This window comes from Homarus americanus, unplaced genomic scaffold (genome assembly GCF_018991925.1).
Source record: "Homarus americanus isolate GMGI-L3 unplaced genomic scaffold, GMGI_Hamer_2.0 scaffold1024, whole genome shotgun sequence".
Taxonomy (NCBI): domain Eukaryota; kingdom Metazoa; phylum Arthropoda; class Malacostraca; order Decapoda; family Nephropidae; genus Homarus; species Homarus americanus.
Window position 1 is genome coordinate 7,529,267 of NW_024715228.1, and position 12,843 is coordinate 7,542,109.

Sequence of the window (12,843 nt, forward strand, 5' to 3'; positions counted from 1 at the left end):
AGAGAGGTTTTTCGCTACTCTATGCACGGCGTAGCTTCATCGCTCCCGCGGCAGGGCACGTCATATTACATTAAACCAATCACAGCTAGCGGGGAAGGAGGTAAGGATGCGTGGCCCAACCACAGTCCGATGCGTCATATGACGTCACTGATAATGCAACAAAGACATACACTGCGCAACCTACTTGCGCCGCTTACCCAACATGGCGGGAGGTTTGAATCCAAAAATGGCGCGGCGCGAGATGACTGCCAGCCGCTCTCCGCGTATAAGAGTAGATGCACCGCTTAAAGAGAACATTCCGGTTCTGGCGGGGTACCGCGTAAGTGTAGAAACGCGTAAAGCGGGGTATTACTGTACTTATTTTTACCCACAATAAGGCATACTAAGACAAATTACAAATCAGTAATACTACATTATGCAAAAACTAACATTTTAAAATATCAGAATCACATTGGATGAGTGTGACAGACTGGGGAGCTTGGCTGCTCGAGCAAACAGCCGTCAGCAGAGGCGGGAAATACGAAGTTGTTCGCAAGGCAATTTCTCGTTACCTTCCTCCGGAGTTCAGGCCAAGCTCTCTCCAGTCAAAATTTCAGTTACTTTTGGCATACGTCTATAATATAGTTATATCCTATGATATCTACAGTTACAGTAAACGTGAGACTAAATATGCAACGATTTTACTCTCATCTCCCCTTCCCAACTGATACCTCTATAAACATAGGTCTACCTTTCCTCCCCTCTCTTCGTCTCCTTTCCCGTCCTTTTATTCCACCTCCGTATTCTTTCATACCTCCAGTCACTTTCAACCTTTCGTAGTCTATATCATTTATGTTGATGCCTCCTAAGTTACCCGGCTATCTCTGTATTTCTTCCCGCTATGTAACTTTCTCAATTTTATATCCTCCTCCAAATGAGTCTCTTCCTTCTGTACTTGACCACACCCATGAAATATTGTGACCATGCTTTTAAGTCTCTCTCTCAGATGATGATGCTGGAATATTAGAAAACTGCGGCTAAGATTTTACTGACAACTTTATTGCATTACAATATAATTAATCCCTTCATCACAGCGACAGGGCCTTATCCTTCCACAATCATTTCACTACCATTTATCCTTCCCACTACTTTCATCTGAGTTCAAGTTAATTAAAAAAAATTCAAACAAGTGATTTAGACCTGTATCTTTGACTCTATATCCATCTTCTAATTTCAATGTATGTCTTATATAGTTTCGCCAGTGCTCTGGGGTTATGTGTTGGATTGCCTCATTGGTAATTTCCTCAATCCTTTTCATGGACTGGTTTGCATTATATTTTCTTTTTCACTTCACACTTCATTTGGGCCCAAACAAGTTCAATGGGATTAAACATGTAGAGGTAAGGAGGTAGTCTGAGTACTTTATATCCGTCATGAATTACTATTTGATCTATTTCATATTCCTGTTTTTCTTTGTGCTTTTTGCAGACCTGAAGTAATTCTACTTTTGTGAAAGATCAAAACAGATGTTATTTGATCCTAACCACTGCATTACTTCACACTTCTTGCTACTGCTTGTTGGTACTTTATTAATGATCTTTGAATGATAAGATGCACTGTCCATAATGACGAGTAATCCTTGTTGGATGTTTTGGAGTAGTTGCTCTTTAAACCAGGCCTTAAACCATTCATGATCCATTGAGTCATGATAAGTCACCCTTAGCTCCATTCTTGGACTTAAACATCAACAGAGCTCCGGGTATGAATCCCTGACGACCACCAGCATGCACTATGATACACCTGGCTCCTCTTCCTGATTTGAGTTCTGATCCTGTTGATCGGTCATTCACTGTCCAACACCACTCAACACATTGATTCTGGTTGATCCAGGTTTCATCTAGATATACCTCTGGACGGGGATTAGAGATTTCTCTGTTATTGTGTATGTCTCTGAAGTATTTGTTTCTCGCAGCTACAATGTTCTCCCTCTCCATTAAGATTTTCCTGCCACTTTAAACTTTTCTGTACTTGAACCCCAGCTTCTTTACTATTTTATAAAATGAACTCCGTGACCCCTTAAAACTGAGAGGAAGCTCCTTTACCCTCTCCAACAATGCTGACAGTGTAGGTAGTTCACCCCTTTCATAAAACGAGAGCAGCTCTCTTCTGACGTATTCCCTGTCAAAATCGTCAAGTTGTCCTACGATAGGGAAAGGTCTTGCACTTGGGGCTGGCGAATATATTACTCTGTCTGGCGATTTCTTTGCTTCTGACTTGATTCTTTCCATTGTGCTCACAGACCCGAGTTGCTGGGCCGGTGAGTTTAGCTGATAGGGTAGAGCAGGCTCCCCCTTTTTGGGAGGTCTTGTTACAAAACCAGAGCCACCAACCTATGACCCCCGTTGGGGGGAGGGGGGGGTGGCTACGGCACTGGTCCTAGGGCTTTAAGGAACTAGGTAGGTGTAGTGAGCCTTCATTGTCAATTTATTGATATAAAGACGAGCGAGAGAGACGTAACCGATGGAAGGACTATGCCACAAGAGGCCTCGGAAGGAAAACAACATCTCCGACATAGACAATATGTCCCCAGCAATCCACTTCGTGGAAGAACCACCCACCTTCGCGATTGCGACTGTGATGAAGTACAAGATTCCCAAGGAAACCAAATTCAACCATGCATACGAGGTACTGGTAGCACTGGAACTAGAATACAAGAACATCAAGTTCAGTGTGAAGCCAAATCTAGTTGGAGACCTGATACTCTCCCCCCAAGACCACAACACAGCCAAGATCCTCAGCGAGGTCACCAACCTCAACGGGAAGACGGTCAAGATAATACCATTAGACCCCGAGGAGAAAATAACCTGAATGGTCCTACTACGATATCCTCTGGAACTACCTGTAGAAGTCATCATAAGACACCCAAAAGTGACCAAGGCAGAGCGTTGTGTTACGAGTCAGGACAAAGCACGGACAAGGCAAGTGCTAGTGGACTTCAAGGGGACAGTCCCAGAGGAGGTAAACCTAGGCAACTGGGAGACTTACAAGTTGCGTCCTTTTGTCCCAGAACCACTACAGTGCTACAAATGTCAGAAATTCGGACATCACCAATCCAGGTGCCACAAAAAAGTGAGATGTGGCATCTGCAGCCTAAGCCACAAGACAGAAATGTGCATTCAAAAACACAAGGAAGGAACCACCACGACAGCGAAGTGCCCAAATTGTGGAAAGAAACATCACGCTTGGAGCACATCATGCCCAGAGAGGAGAGAGCGGATGAAAGTTGCAATGGCAAAAATTCAACCACAAAACACAACAGAAGCACCTCAGAGCACATTCGTGTGGGGTCAACAGCGACAGAAAACAGTCAACCCAACACCCACCCCGCCCCAACTGTCAGAGGATTCCTTCCCTGCACTTCCTTCACCAGGCTACAGGACAAAATTGAAGTCACCGGGACAAAATCAGTCCATGCAGGAAACCATGACAAATCAGTGGACTCCACAACTGCAGCTCCAGAGCTGTATAACAGTAAAGGCACAGAACACTCCAGTATTGGTGGAGAACACCATATTGCCTGGGACACTATAACCCCCTCAGGCGACCACCCAACTGAATACACCCCAGCCTGCCAATCTACAAGCAGCATTCACAGAAGAACAAATAAAACAGATGATCAACATTTGTCTTCTCTAATTTTCTGAGTAATTTGACGAGCATGTTGGACAGCAGCTCTCAAGAGTTTCACTCCCTCAGGGGAAGGGTAGTTGTTGGAGATGTCTTCTGGAATGTGTGTGTTGGTTCCCCAGTATTAATGAGCGTTATTTCTAGAACATCTGTCAGCAGTTCCACAAGGCGTTGACCATCCTAGTTCATTGTTGTGGTCGGATTGATCGTTAGATGGTGGGCATTGAAGTCCCCAGTAATGAGCACAAATTCCTGTGTTGCTTGTGTCAGTAGTTCACTGGCTTTTAGTCGTTTGGGTGGCGGTTTATAGATGTTGTATACTACAAGACTGTCGTTTGCCAGGTGTATCTGAACATCTTGTGCCTCTACTCCATCTCCACAGTGAACTGGTTCTACTTCTGAACTGGGGATGGTCACCCTGACGAGAATCATGCTGCCATGGGAGTTGGGCCCTTTTGATACAGAGTACTGTTGGTATCCAGGCAAGCGGAATTGTTTATCTTTTGACATCTGGGTTTCTTGCAGAATGAAGACATCAATATTTTTAGCTATGGCTGCTGCTTGTACAGTATGCCGTTTGTTGGACAGGCCTTGTCCATTCCACTGTGTTATCTTGAGATGACAAGGAGGTGGGGCTATTCTATCATTATCTCCTCGTCGCTGGTGCTGTAGTTGCTCTCGGCGTTCATGGTTGAGTCACTCTCCTCCTCGTTTGTTAGGATTGGTGTGCTCACTGGTGGCTGTTTCTTGGGCACCTGCTCTAAAGGAGGAGCAGGAGGCGGAATTCCGCTTGTTTTTGGAGGTATCTCGGGAGTTTTTCTGCTCTCTTCAGGGTGCTGTCGCTCTTGCCTGTGATCGTGTGTCTGCTAACGGTCTGTGCTTGTTGTTCTATTCCTCGTGATCTGTTGCAAGGGGCTTGAGGTTTCACGGTTTTGAGTGATCTCTCGGATGGCAAGTTCTTCTTCTTGTCTGATATCTGACTCAATGGCGTCGTCTGTTCTACTTGTAGTGGTGGAGTTTTGGGGGTCTGGTCTTCCTGCATCTTTTCTGTGAGCTGTGTCATAACTGCATGTATTATATTTTCGGTGCTGGTATCTTGTTTTTATTATACTAGAGACAGTCACTATTATAATGGTGATCATCTGTTTTATTTGTTCTTCTGTGAATGCTGCTTGTAGATTGGCAGGCTGGGGTGTATTCAGTTGGGTGGTCGCCTGAGGGGGTTATAGTGTCCCAGGCAATATGGTGTTCTCCACCAATACTGGAGTGTTCTGTGCCTTTACTGTTATACAGCTCTGGAGCTGCAGTTGTGGAGTCCACTGATTTGTCATGGTTTCCTGCATGGACTGATTTTGTCCCGGTGACTTCAATTTTGTCCTGTAGCCTGGTGAAGGAAGTGCAGGGAAGGAATCCTCTGACAGTTGGGGTGGGGTGGGTGTTGGGTTGACTGTTTTCTGTCGCTGTTGACCCCACACGAATGTGCTCTGAGGTGCTTCTGTTGTGTTTTGTGGTTGAATTTTTGCCATTGCAACTTTCATCCGCTCTCTCCTCTCTGGGCATGATGTGCTCCAAGCGTGATGTTTCTTTCCACAATTTGGGCACTTCGCTGTCGTGGTGGTTCCTTCCTTGTGTTTTTGAATGCACATTTCTGTCTTGTGGCTTAGGCTGCAGATGCCACATCTCACTTTTTTGTGGCACCTGGATTGGTGATGTCCGAATTTCTGACATTTGTAGCACTGTAGTGGTTCTGGGACAAAAGGACGCAACTTGTAAGTCTCCCAGTTGCCTAGGTTTACCTCCTCTGGGACTGTCCCCTTGAAGTCCACTAGCACTTGCCTTGTCCATGCTTTGTCCTGACTCGTAACACAACGCTCTGCCTTGGTCACTTATATTAATAAACTTGTTCTTTGAGTATTTTAGGAGTATTCATTTCTCCCACAGTAGTTACCTTTATTTCCGTCCAAGTGACCCTGATATCAGAATTACACTACCCATGTGCCTAGACCATCGACATGCTACCAAAAAGAACTGGGGTTAGTAGTACCAAAAATGAACTGAAGTAAGTAGAAGGAACATTTGAAGGAACTAAGACATGTTGTGGTTTCACCCTTCTTTCCCCTTATCGATCTGGTCAATGAAAAACCTAACCCAATGCCAAGTCCACTCTGCCCGCTACCTAATGAGTTACATACTGTCCAGAGGGGATCTGGTGGCAGCGACCCTTAGAAATTACGATTAGAGTTAAGTATTTCCCCTTAGAATTAGTGACCCCAGGCTGGCAGTATACAAGGAGGAGTTCTTAGTCCAACTCTCTTCAAGATCCTCATGGAAAACGTGTGTCGGCTCCCCTTTCAAGAGGGTACCAAACTGCTATGCTATGCTGATGACTTAGTACTGATAGTAAAAGGCAGAAACCAGATCAGCAAAGTCCAAAGAGCACTAGACCTCATCAGTGAAGAATGTATGAGTCTCGGGCTCAAGATATCAATCCCAAAATCGAAAGCCATGAGGATTGGACACAATGAGCAGGTGACACGACTGCAAATACAAGTTATTGCCCTACAATGGGTCAATGTATACAAATACCTGGGCATCTGGAAAGACAAAGGCCTCAAATTTGACAATGCGATAAACTATCTAAGAGACCTAATGGGCAAGAGAGTCAACATGATGAGAGCCAGGACAGGACCCAAGGTGGGTGCGGGACATGTAGTCCTAATGTAATGACCACGGTCATACACGTCAGTTAACGTAAAATCAGACAATTCATATTACGCTCAATAGTCCACAAAACATGTAGCTATGCCTTCCTTTGAGTCCCCCCATCTGAGGAGTCCGTTTTCTCATCACTTCAAGACACCTGAGTCCTCCATTTTTCCATTTTATCTGACTTCCTGAAACCAACCTCTCTATAAAGTGAACTTGAATATGAGAGAGGACACCATTGTTTTGAGTCAACTTAGAGATGTCTTGTCATGATCGTAATGCCGGCTAGCCTGTTAAAACCTAATGATTCATATTACGCTTACACGTCCACCAAACCTTCTGAGTCCCCCAGTGGAAACGTCCTACGTTTTCTCTATTTGTTTAATGACGTGATCGAGATGTCGTAGTTTGTTGACCAAGTTTGTAAACTCTTTCTTCTACCGAGACCTGTAAACCCATTTTCACCTATGAATATCAGAGACCCTGATAATCAAAGTGAAATTGTTGTAGGGATGTTAACTAAGGAATTAGTTAATATTCCTGAAGGGAACATTTAGATCTGCTTTTCGTGATTGTAGTAAGGCGCTGCGTGTTGGGACCTGCTCACCGGGATTACCATCCAAGACCTTTTGTGATCAATTTAATTCTTGCCTTTGATAGCTCAGTCAGAGCATTGTTGTGAAGAGAATATTGGGGAATGAAACCGAGTTCGTAGTCTCAGTTTCAAACGTCAGAGTGTACAGTAACGTAATGCAGTGAAATGGTTGGGTAGGTGGAATCTGTGACCTGGCGTGGGGTGGAGGGTGACGGTTCGTTTTCAAACGGTCAGTAAGCGCCACGTTCCTCATCCACACAGTTAGGTCATTCTACTTCTCCGTGTTTAACTCGCCATTATAAGTGATTTGACCTAATTAATAGTCTGAGTGTGCAAGTGTTACAGTAACATAGTTAATGTGCTTTGAGTGAAGTATTTTTACATCCTTAACGTCCCTTTGAAACGTAGATGTTCGTTATCAACAGTCAGTAAGTGCCACGTTCCTCACCCACACAGGTCCGTCCCGTCAGAGCCTAGGCCGTGTCTATAGCGTGGATGACACATCCACTAGTCTGGGGGGATGTCTGAAGACCAGTAGAATTGGTTATCTCCGTGAATCTCGACCATCAGAAGCTCCACTACCACCTATGGGCCCCATAGCTGGCCAATCTTCCCCTAACGCTCTGCCCACGTGGTGACCCCGGACCATTAGGCCCCACAACAACTACCAGCCCCCATCATTGGTGGATGTGTTATTCCACCGGAATCATCGGAGTTTGTTGGAAGGTGCCACGTGGTGATGAGACTCCCATGGCGGCCGCTTGAGAATTGCCCCTGGGGTTTTGAGTGTTGTACTGGTAATTGCCACTGGTCTTAAAGGTGCTAAGGTGCTGTGAGAGTTTATGTGTGTTATTGTGTGTGTACACCCAGTCGTGGTGTAAGTAAATTGAGCCTGAGGGCTAGTACAAGGAGTTCCTATTTGGTGCATATAACGTCATTCTCATAACCATTTTGTGTCTTTAATAAACATTGTATTTGTATGTTAGGTCTATTATTCACCTGCAGTATGCCCGTTGTTCTTCCATATTGCTTGATACTATAATTACATGTACTCATGGGCCTAACCTCTCGCGTCACACTACTACAGGTCAGAGTATTAACGTAAAAGTTTGTTATGAGAGTGCCAAGCTCTTATAGTCTGATTACAGTTAAAGCATACAAGATCCTTTGTGAGTGATGTTGAAGGCTTTAACTGTCTTTATTGTTAGTAACATTGTTTAAGTAAGTGAGCGTTGAGTCTGCCAGTACAAATGACATCCCGTGAGATTGTCCCTGGGGATAGCCATGAATTTCCAATTGCTACTGAAGTTAGATGATTTGTTGCCCAAACATCAGATAATCTGATGTTTGTAGTTTAGTTAGTGTCAGTTGTCTATTTAAGAAAGTCATTAATCTCCTGAACTACAGGTTGACAACCCTTTATCCGAAATTCCGAAAAGCTCTAAAAACCTAAAGTTTTTTTGTGTGGCTTTTTTTTTCAGGGATTATTAGCCCACCCAGCCACAAATCACTGACCCACATCGGGGCCTGGGGGCAAAAATGTAATAGTAATAATAATTATAATAATAATAATTATTCATAGTAAACAAAATTTTTAATAAAAATACACCAAAATAAAATAATAATGATTACAATAATAATAATAATAATAATAATACAGTAGTAATAATAATAATATTAATAAAACATAATAAAATTAATAATAATACAGGTTGACAATCTCTTATCCGAAATCCTTGGGACCAGATGCGTTTCGGTTTTTGGAATTTTTCGGATTTCAGAATGATTTTTTTTTTTTTTTTTTTTAACCAGGATCAGCCCACCCGGGCACAGGTCACTGACCCACATTGGGGCCTGGGGGCTAAAATATAATAATAATAATAATAATAATTCATAGGTCTAGGTCATGTTTCTCACTTTTGATCGTTTTTTTCATTCTTGTATTTCTTTATTATTATTATTATTATTATTTCATTATTACAGTATTATTGTTATTATTATTATTGTTATCATTCTTATTTTATTTTTGTGTATTTTTTATTAAACATTTTATTTACTATGAATAATTATTATTATTACTGTACGTATTATCATTATTATTATTATCATTACCTGTATTATTATAATTTTTTATTACTATTACATTTTCACCCCCCAGGCCCATGTGGGTCAGTGATGTGCCGGTGGGCTAATACCCAAAAAAAAATTGCTCCACAAAAAAATTTTGGTTTTCAGAGCTTTTCGGTTTTTGGAATTTCCAATGAAGGGTTGTCAACCTGTAATAACAATAATACTGTAATAATAAAATAATAATACTGTACAATAAAGAAATACAAGAATGAAAAAAAGATCAAAAGTGAGAAACACGACCTAGACCTATGAATTATTATTATTATTATTATTATTATTATTATTATTATTATTATTATTTTTATTATTATTATTATTATAATTTTTATTATATTTTTGACCCCCAGGCCCCAATGTGGGTCAGTGATCTATGCCCGGGTGGGCTAATACACATTAAAAAAAAAAAACTAACCATTCTGAAAACCGAAAAATTCCGAAAACCGAAATGCCTCTGGCCCCAAGGATTTCGGATAAAGGATTGTCAACCTGTGTAATCTCCAAAATCTACCATATCCCCATGAATAGTTCCTTGTTCGCAGCCGCTCTGAGTTTGTAAAGCTAATGTTAACAACATGTGTAATTACACTTTTTCCTGGCAAGCTCAATCTCTGATTAGATTATATGAATAGACGTAGGAAATTCGCAGGACCAGTGGCAATTGGCTGTCATTGTTAAATGTACAGCAACTCAGTTGAATGTAATTTCTGTCATTGCATGATTAGCTTTTCTGGCATGTGTTCCGCACAGGCCTGAGTTACCAGTTAGCCGTATATAAGCTCGTGCGCGAGGAGAGCGTCACTTCTCTGACGCTTCTCCATCATTATCTCAGGTATGTGTACGATTCTCTGCCCGCCACATTGAGTCAGTTTAACTCATTAAATTTTGTGAATACAGTGAACCCTCACTTTACGCGGTCAATTGAACCCACGGCGGCCCGCGTAAAGTGAGAAACGCATAAAGTGAACAACATAACATATGGGATTAATTGAAATAGAGACCGGGCCGACCCCCAAACTCCACTTTTTCAGACACAATACCTACGTTGTAGTAAAAATAACTTCTTAATTTTATGATGGTATGCACACACAATTAATAATTAAGAGAAATATCAATAATATTAGGTTTTTTAACACTTACATTAGTAGAAAAGATGGCTGGGCACACGGGGATGGGGGGTTGGTTCCGAGGCAGAGGGCAGATTATTGGCCCTCACTGTATCACTTGTATCAATTGTATCACTATCCACCACAGAGGCTTGCAGGGCCTCTTTGTCAAACCCCTCAAAGTCCACATAATTCCATATCCTCACTATCATTAACACTATCACTAACTTGGGCCGGCTGTGGTGGGTGGCGGGTGAAGAACTCGGTAATGTTTTGATGACTGGGCGACCTTGTGCGCACCCTGCTCGCGCCGCTTACACAACATGGCGGATGGCGGGAGAGATGGCGGGAGGTTTGGATCCAAAAATGGCGCGGCTCGCCAGCTGCTCTTCGCGTAAAGGGGTACGCGCACCGCAGAATGTGAGCATCCTGGTTTCGGCAGGGTACCGCATAAACGTGGAAACGCGGAATGTGGGAACGCGTAAAGCGAGGGTTGACTGTATTAAATATATTCACCAGAAAAGATTAATATAAAAAATAGACATGAGCAAGAAAATAAATAAATAAGAATATAAGAAAGAAGAATATAAAGAATATAAATATATTGAAGAATAAAAGAGAAGAAATATATGAAATAGAATAAATCTGAAGGATAGTATAAAGTAAGGAGAGTCCCGCCATTACACTAAGAACGCTATATATACACGCCATTCGATCATTACCGGACTATGCGACACCGGCTCTTAACACACTGTCTGAGTGGCAGTGGGAGAAATTGGAGGTTGCCCAGAATAATGCTATGAGAGTCATTGTCAAGGCACCTATGTGGACAAAACTTAAAAACTTACACATGGAGAAAGGTCTCATATCTCTCCAAACCAGGACGGAGCGATTAACAGCGTGCTTTGCAACAAAACTGATTACCAGGGCTCGGGAAAGTGACATGAAGAATGAACTCTTACGAGCACTGAACCTTAACAGAGATGTCTTTAACAAGAAAACATGGCTATTGTGCGCATCTGATGCTGTAAATAGACTGGAATTGAAAGACACAATCCTCAGCAAAGGACCTGATACAATGAGTCCAGACTACAGCACCCTAGCACCGTGGGAGTCCCCGCCAGCAGTCTTCAACATTCTACAAACTGGGACAAGAAAGGCTGACTATAACCCACATGAGCTCTGACAGGTAGCAGAGAGAAACATGAAGGCTCTAATACCACACAACAGTACAGTGTATTACACAGACGGTTCCATAGAGCCCACCAGTATGAAGGCAGGAGCAGCCTTCACCATAGGAGGAGGTAACACGTCCCTTTGGAGAACCTCAGATGGATGCTCTACTTTACAAGTTGAGCTAGCTGTAATACACACTGGCATTGTAATACACACTGATTCACGATGTGCTATTGAAGCACTACAATGCAGAGAGCCTAGAGACAACATTCATCTCATAACATCCATTGTTGGCCTACTGCAAGGGTTAAAACTGCAAGATCGGCAAGTTATCATTAACTGGGTGCCCAGTCAAATCGGAATCCCAGGGAATGTACGAGCTGATGCTGCTGCCAAGGCTGCGTTAAGACAGCGAAACATTGAGATGAACATCCCGCCCAGTCAGGAGCAAATAAAGAAGACCACAATAACATGAACTGCCCAGTGGAAAATAGACAAACATAGAAGATTAACACCAGTATCACGATCGGCCAGGTGGTACTATCCGGTCACGAATTATGAGAGACCACCGCTCATGAAGGATATAACAAGAAGGGAAGAAGCCATTTTCTACCGACTGAGACTGGGATACCCATGCATATGGGAAATCATTGTAAAAGTACCAGCAGAGCAGCGCATGTGCAAGACCTGCGACAGCAGAGCAGAAAACTCACTGCAGCACTACCTCATAGAGTTCCCTGGAACACAATTAGCTAGGAGAAACATACAACCCCCTATCACAGCAGAGAAGGTTGTCAAAATGCTAACCACCAACCATTCTCAGAAACCCTACAGTTTCTTAACGAGCATCCACCCCCACGCTAATGGTGGAGATGTACAGTTAACTAAAAAGATGCTGGTGTTTTATCCCAGCAGTGGGTGGACCAGCATTTTAGCTTAAGGTCCGCATAGGTAATATTCCTACAAATCTTAAAAAAAAAAGCCTAGAACATTCTAGCATGCCCAGATAACGGAGGTCGGCTCGAGACCCGCCTGTAGAATTCTAGAATGATCTGGGCTTACAATAAGACGTAAATCAGAACAAAAAATGATGCAATACATTCTAGAATGTTCTTACATAATTAATACATCAATACCATCAACATATACATGAAAATTTCATTAAATTTGCCAAAATAACTGGCTGAAAACAATAAAAATACCTAGTTTACAAAATTATAATACGAAATTATGCCTCGGCATAACAATATAATTGAGTAAGAAGTCAACAATATACAATATGTCGCAAACTTGTTAATGTGAACCGAAACAAAAAATCAAAATACAGTATAGTCTGCATTTACGCGGTCAATTGAACCCGTGGAGGTCCGCATAAAACGAGAAACGCGTAAACGAAATAACAGAACATATGGGATTAATTGAAATAGAGACTGGGCCGACCCCCCAAACTACACTTTTTCAATAAGT